The sequence below is a fragment of the Galeopterus variegatus genome, unplaced genomic scaffold, assembly GCF_000696425.1.
Source record: "Galeopterus variegatus unplaced genomic scaffold, G_variegatus-3.0.2 Scaffold125, whole genome shotgun sequence".
Lineage (NCBI taxonomy): Eukaryota > Metazoa > Chordata > Mammalia > Dermoptera > Cynocephalidae > Galeopterus > Galeopterus variegatus.
The window spans coordinates 16463-24693 of NW_007726236.1; positions in this window are offsets into that span (position 1 = coordinate 16463).

Sequence of the window (8231 nt, forward strand, 5' to 3'; positions counted from 1 at the left end):
CTGTAAATGTTAATCACATCTACAATATACCTTTACAGCAACATGTAGACTGGGTTTCACCAAACAACTCGTCACCATAGTCTAGCCAAGTAGACACATAAAATTAACCACTGCAGCACTCTAAAAAACAAAATCAAACACAAGGAAATAAATTCTCACACACATTTGTTAAAATGTTTTATTCATAGCACTGTTAAAATGTTTCATTGTACATGAGAATCTTTAGGGGAACTAAAAATCTACCTGATGAATTTAGACATGCAGTGCAGGTGAGTCTGAAGAGAGTTTTATTTTTTAAGTATGTGGTTTTTCCCCAGTATATCTGATGAAAAGTTCTCAGGTACAATCCAGCCCGCCATAGTACTTATGGATTCTATGGTTGGTATAAGGGAAACATGTACAAACAAATGTGCAATTTCTTCATCATCCTTCATTAAATCATTGTTGTCTCATCACTTTAAAGAGTTGGTAGTCTCTGATCCTTAGGGTTCTGTAATTGCAGTATTTGTAGAAAGGAAAGCACATATGGATTTCTTTTAAGAATAAAACAAAAATGAAATAGAAACTGGAGGCTACTTCAGATGCTGTAGAGCTGGAGGGTGTAGGGGGAGGAGAAGGGGCTTCTTCAGCAATTAATCAAAGAAACTGCTTGACAAAATACCAAACCCACTAACCCTCCTACAGCTGCTTTAAAGGGTCCTCTACTCACAGCAGAAATTCAAAAATGGCATTCAGCCCCAGGTGGGTTCCTGGGGGTCTGAAACTGATCACAACTTTGAAGCAACTAAAAGCAGGCTCTGTAGTGTAGAGCTTAACAAAGCCTTCATTAGTTTTTCCTATTTTTAATTCTTATTTGCAAGAACTTTGTAATTCCCCTTGTTTTTAGGCACTTATTGAACTATTTTGCTCAGATTTATTTAAAAGCAGTATCTGTTGTTTTTTCACAACAACAGATCTTCTTATCTTAAAAAAACAGAATCCAGAGGAGCAGGGCACCAAACCTTAAAAACAGAATTTGTAGTCCTTTTGGAATAAAACATTAGACGTGGAGGAGTGGCAGATCACTGGATGTGAATTCTTGGAAGTAAAATATGTTGATCACAATCAATTAACATTTATGGAATGCCTATATGGCTCCGTCTCGGGAGAATTTAATCTAGAAAAAAAAATCTCCAATGTATTTGTTTTTTGTACTCTTCCAGTAGATCATGGTTTTGCTAAGCTCCTCTGGCTTGTTTCTCACCCTGCAGTCAGTTATACTCGTGGCTTTATGAGTGTGTTATTATGCTGAAGTAGTTCACCAATATGTGTTTATACTAAAACTCCTCATACTTATTACCATTTGAAAGTTATCAATGTAATATGCCCATTACATTGTTTTCAAGAAAGTTACAGACTAAGCAGGAAACAAAATGTGAATTCAGAAAAAAAAAAAAAATAAAGACCAACAAAAATATATAATTGGTCGCTAAATTGTCAAAGACTGAAAGCCTTTGAAAGTTTAAACAAAGAAGGAAACATTGGAGTGCAACAGTCCAGAAAAGGTGTGGTGCAACTTGATCTGGGAGTGGAAAGAAGATCAGTGTTTGTCTGCCTTGATCAGGCAGACAAAAAAGTTCAGCTGTTAAAGCAGAGTTTTCTAGTCCCTGCAACTGTTCTCCTTGCCCTCCTTCCCACCTTAGAAGTAACTAGCCTGCTAAGCAGAGCCCAGAGCAGAAAAGCATCTCAAGGTGTTCACAGTTTAACTTTGGTCTAATTCTTTTTAGAATAATCAGTAGAGAGAAAGAAACTGCAAACTGTGTGTGTGTGTGTGTGTGTGTGTGTGTGTGTGTGTGTGTGTGTATTGGGTGAAGGGTTACACAAAGCAAGTCACTTAACATTCAACAAGGACACCACCCTCCAGATGAGTTGCTGAAGTCCTAATGGGAAAAAAAAGAGACAGTAAATAATTAAAATGAAATATAAATACTTCAACAAAAATTAAATGCACCAATTATTAATATGGATGTGTGCAGTGATAAAATAGGCAGTAACTTAATTCCATCTGCTTTACAGGGTCCTCTACTCACAGCAGAAATTCAAAAATGGCATTCAGCCCCAGGTGGGTTCCTGGGGGTCTGAAACTGATCACAACTTTGAAGCAACTAAAAGCAGGCTCTGTAGTGTAGAGCTTAACAAAGCCTTCATTAGTTTTTCCTATTTTTAATTCTTATTTGCAATAAGTTTTCAATCAGAAACAAACACATTTCACATCTCATTGTTTTAAGTTGGTCTCGTGTGTGCCTCATAACCCATTCATGCCACCAATATCTTGGGTTGAATAGGAATGTTTAACTGTTCTCTTATAAAAACATAGAAAAGCAGTGTGTGTCTCTTCCTCCGTGTTACCATTTGAAAATAAAAAGCCTGACAGTAGGGAAATGTGGAGATTGTTGGTGATTTTTGAATGTATATCAGCTGCTGTGATAAACTGGCATATTTTATCCCATTAGAATTCTAGATGCTTGCCATAAGATATTTGAAAGGTAGATTTTGAAAGAGCAAATACTAGTATTGTGCTATGCTTTATAATATATATGCAATGAAAGAAAACCAGAAAGGTAAACATCCTTATTTTACATCAGGAACTGGGCTTTACTTATCTTTATTTTTCTAGTATTTAGTACAGTGCTTGATATATAATAGATATTCAAAAAGCATTTGTTGGATTTAATTGCATTTTAGGAGTAAACTTTGGATTTTTAAATATTTGGTATAGTCCCCAGCATCAAACCACAGTACTTTTTGTGACTTCCTGAGTGAAATTTTTCATTATGATAATAGTGTCATAGATATTTAGAAATGCTCTAAGAAACCAAACAAAAAAAAATCCTTTGTTATATTTTTAGTAGGGGTATAGTCCCCAGCATCAAACCACAGTACTTTTTGTGACTTCCTGAGTGAAATTTTTCATTACGATAATAGTGTCATAGATATTTAGAAATGCTCTAAGAAACCAAACAAAAAAAAATCCTTTGTTATATTTTTAGTAGGGAGAAAAATCTTGTTTTAATTTCTTCCTTTTTAGGCTGAATTTAATATTCATCAGGAGGATGATGTACTTCCCTCTGTCAACAGTTTTAATCTTGACGGCTTTATTTGGAATTATTCCTGCCCATCTAATAGTTGCAATCTGTAAGGGGCTAGTAAGGGGTAGTTAGTCTTACAAATTATATTCTGCTCCTGAAAATTCATGTAATATGACAGACTACCTCTCAGGAGTCAGGCTTATGTCAGAGAATCTAATAAACAACATGGAATTACAGGGTCCCTTCTACTTTCAAAGCCTCCTGCTTAGAACTTGAATTCTATGGGGAGCTTGATTGAACTGAGTCTAGTTGCAGTATCTATTGCTACATTTGGTGGGGTGGGGGAATCTATTGCCTTTTCAACTTTGGGCTATCATGAAATGGGCTATAAAACTGAGATGAGATCAGAATTGATTGAGGTAGAAAAATTAAATGGGGTGTTATTTCCTTCTGCCACCTATTAGCTTAGTTTGACCATCTGCCAATGCAAAGTCATAATTCCTGGGGCTTTTTGTGCCTGGATGTCAAGCTGTTGGTTCGGTTGGTCCGTGCTTACCTCTGACAAAATCCCATGGGGAGAATGTGATTGGGAAAAGAAATAAAATCTCAATTGAGAAGCTTAGCTTTTAAGGCTTAATGTAATTGGTAGGAGTGAGGTAGGAATCTTATCTTGTTTCACAAGAACAAACTTGAAAACTAGAAAAAGAAAAGCATTGGAGAAAAGATGCTTGGTTTTAGCTTAGAAATTTGATTATGCAATAATGATAATAATAATTGTCAATATTTATTGAGTAACTGTCATGTTAAAACATGTGTCATATCTTTACAGGGATTATCTCATTATTCCAGGGAGTATATAACAGAAACTTAGTATCTCTGTATTTGGTTTATTAAGGTTTGGGCATAATTCCATTTCTTTGGTTATTTTTGTTTATGTTTAAGGTCTACAACATGATGTTTTGATATATTTATATGTAGTGAAATAGTTACTATGGTCAACAACTTAGTTTTATTTAATTCAAATTTTAATAGAGCGATGCCAAGCAAATCTTCTCTACTTTAAAAATTAAGTCATAAATATGTTCTCCTTTTAAAACAACAAGAAGAACTGAAAAAACACAAAATGGTAGCCATGTGTTAATGGTAGGTGTGGCAGAGTTCCACAGGAAACTGAATGAGATTCAACTTTTTTCCATTAATAGTATTAAGGATATTTTCTTTGACTAAGAATCCTTCTGTGGAAGTAAAAGGAAGGCCGTCTCTTAATGGGAAAAATAAAAGGAAATAAAATGCTGTATTACTTTTATTACTACCATTTTATTTGAAGGTGGAGATATAACTTTTTTTAGGATAAGATTATACCACATTTTATGAAAAATTATTCTCAAAATGAGATTCTAACAATGAGATGGCTTCAAAGCTAATGTAGAAGAAGAAAATCCTAAGGTCCACCTTTTTTTCCCTGTGTGACCAATGGCTCTTTGATGCCACAGTTTCCTCATTAATAAAATACCCATTTTGCAGTGTGGTTATGAGACATAAATCTAAAGGATGGAGAGTACCTGACACACAATTGATATTATGATATATATGTATGTTGATAATAAATTTGAGCTGTTTGAGGCACTTCCTTAGGGAAAAATAACTAGAATTAACTATTTCTTACAGGAAATGTTGGATAAATGAAAATCAGAAATCAGGATGGCACCTGGACAAAGATAGGAAACTCATTCTTTGCAAAACACTTTATGGCCCGATACAAAACAAGCTTCATTGACTTTGGTTGTATGTATTTTTAACTAACTTAACAAATACTTTTTAAGCATGTTTAATGTGCCAAAATACTGTGTTGGGTCCTAGAAAACCATATGAGGCAAGCTTTTTGCCCTTGGGGAGATTTATTATAAATTGAATTAAGGGATTTAAAAAAAAATTAGGTCACCAACCAATGGAGTGGGCTGGAGTCAAGGCTGGGTACCATAATTAATAACAATTTATTTCATTCATTGGATTCTGAAGCCGCTCCCTCCCTGGAGGCACTTGCAAGGTCAGCATTGTTTTTTGCAGAACATCATAAATCTCCAATGACTAGCCCTTGGCTATAAGTACAGAATACTTGTGAGGTTTTTTCCATGTACAATATGGAATTTCTGAAATAATTAATAATGATCTAACAGCTGCAGTCTGGGTATTTTGAAAAATTACTCAATCTTTTGCAGTTTATTAAGTAATTTATATATAATGCCAAAAATATTCTAGAATACAGATATTGCTGAGCATTTCTGCAAGTTCTCTAATCTGGAGCTTATGGTAATTCAGAGCATATAAACCCTATCACTCCAATTCAAAAATAACTCAGAACCTATGTACTCTGCTAACCCCAAACTGCCAAAATTGCCAGACCTGAAATTAGTTTAATTATAATGAACTTGGATATTTTACCATTTTAATCCGTCCACAGAAATACTATTATTAGATTGTTCCATCTTATAATTATGAAGCTATTTAGAAATAACTATGTAATGAATCAGCAATTACCTCAAATACATAGCTTCTGTTCTATAGCAGGGATTTTGGATAACAGGATTTTTCATTTGTTTGTTTGTTTTGATATTATAGGGATATTGATTTTATTTAAGAACCATTTGTACTCATATAGTGATATATGTCAGGCACCATTCTTAATGCTTTACAAATGTTATCTCATTTGATCCTTTTAGCAATTTTAAGAGTTAGATATTATTAATTATCCTTATTATACAGATAAACTGAGACACAGAGAGGTTAATTTGCTCAAGGTATCATAGCCAGTGAATGTTGGAGCTGGAATTCTAAGCCAAGTGATCTGGTTCCAGAGTCTGTAACCCTAAATTCTAGACATCAGAGTTAGGATAAAGGAGATTTTCAAGAGTATTGACAATGAGAATGTTTTTCTTTTCTTTCTCATTTTTTTTTCTTCCCTTGAGGACTGACCTAGAGGAAAGATTTGACTACTTAGTATGGCATGATAAATATGTCATCCACTGCTTTGTCCCTTATACCCCAAGAGTACTCTGCTGCTAGCTTTCTAGCACCTCCAAGGTATGCCTTAGACATAAAATACCCAATACTACTATTGTGTTCTGCACTCCTGATCTCTGTCAGCTGTCTCCTGGCAACTGCTCCACACTCTTCAACCTTCAGCTAAAGCATTTATATCTTCACTCCAGACTGATGGATGGGGCTTTCTGCATGTGTGCATTATACCATTTGCAACCTCCATTATCACACATTACATTTTAGTTCATCTTTTGGTCTCATGTCTGTCTCTCCCACTAAATGGTAAGTTCCTTGAGGATAGAAACTGTGAAAAGACTCACATTCATTGTAAAGAAGAAACATGAAAAACATTATGTGAAATAATAATCATGTATGTCACATCCATGTACACACATGTAGGGGAGAAAGAATGGGGGGAAATATGTGAAAAAGATAAGGGTAGTTGTCTTTGAGTAGGGTGGCTTTTATGAGAAATATTTTTCTTGTACTTTCTCTAAAATTTTCACATTCTCTACAGTGAAAATGAGTTACTTCTATAAAATTAAAATATATAAGCATGTCCTAGAACTTTTAAAAATGAAAAGGGAGTTCTTCACTGAACAAGAGCATTATATGCCAAGGGCTTTAAAAAAATACCATAATTCTTAGTCTGTGGAATGTAGCGAGTGTTTAATATATTTAGACCAATGGATGAATGAAGGAATTGAATGTGGCATCTCTGCTTAAACTGTAGAAATCCTTCTAAACTTAGAAATCCTTCTTGAGAGTTTCTTCTTTCTCCCACCCTCTCCAGGAAAAAACTAAATAAATGTGGAATTAGATACAATATTATAGCAAACATGTCTAGAACTAACAATATGACATATGCCTACATATTTCACTTAAATTGAGTTATTGATAATCTCATTTACTCAGCATAATTTATTCTTTATATTTATAAGGCCTGCTTGAGATAAGACTGAAATATTAGAATTTTATAAAGTTCTTAGCCTTGTAACATCACTTTAAAGCCTAATTATCTGAATAAATGGAAAGAAAGCTATGTTTAAAATGATAAATCATATTAAGTAAATTAGAGGATAGTATATGGCGATTTTGAAACGTTTTGCTTGTAAAATGTCAAACATAAAACAGTAGCACATTTTAAATGATAAATTGATAAATATATAAAGATAATGGAGAATAGAATTAAAATGAGTATATATCCCTGAGATAAATTCATTATATTTCTATTTTATAGTTTCAGAATAATTAGAAATGAAAGGTCTAATTAATGGATTTTTCTGATCAATAGGAATTTATACTATACACCACTGATAAATGTTTAATTTTCCAATGATTATAATTTTGATAAAATATATGATCGTCACTGTACAATGCAGATGTGTTCAGAATGCACTTTAAAATCTCACAGTGTCTCAAAAATTATCCTTAACCTGTCATTTGATAAAATATGTTGATTTTATTTAAAGCAGTGTAGTAACTTCTGAGGATGATGTACAGAGGCTAAGACATAGGTCCTACCAACAGAGAGCTTGGGATATTTATGGTAAGTAAAACATGCCAAATAGAGATTGCATATGGCCCTGAGCAGGATGGGATGAGTGAAAAATAAAAGCGTGGTACGGGGCTTCTCTTTGGAGGCCAGAGAAAGGAGAATACGTCTCCAAGAATCCAAATAGAATTTAGATCATTGGAGGGAAAGAAAGAAGAAGATGATGGGATGAAAGATGAATTACATGGCTAAAAGTGTGGTGATGGAAATTGATTTCTGGAGACGGAGACAAGAAAAGCCCAAACTGGCAGATTTATGCAAAAGAATAGCAGGTTATAAATGCAGAGCTGTAATTAGGACCACATAAGAAATCAATGTGAATTTCAGGCCTGCAAAGTAAGGCTCAGTGAATGAATTATACTCAGTATGGAGGCTGCGGTAGAATGGGTAGGTCAAAGCCAACTCCACAATTTTAAGCTTGGATAAGTGAAGTTTAAAAGATTAAACCTGTGGTTACTTAAAATCAGCACAAATGAAGACTAATGAAGAGTAATAACTGTATTCACTATTTCTATATTATTTGTCTCTAAATTTCACACAGATTTGATAAGCCAGCACATATTTCCCTG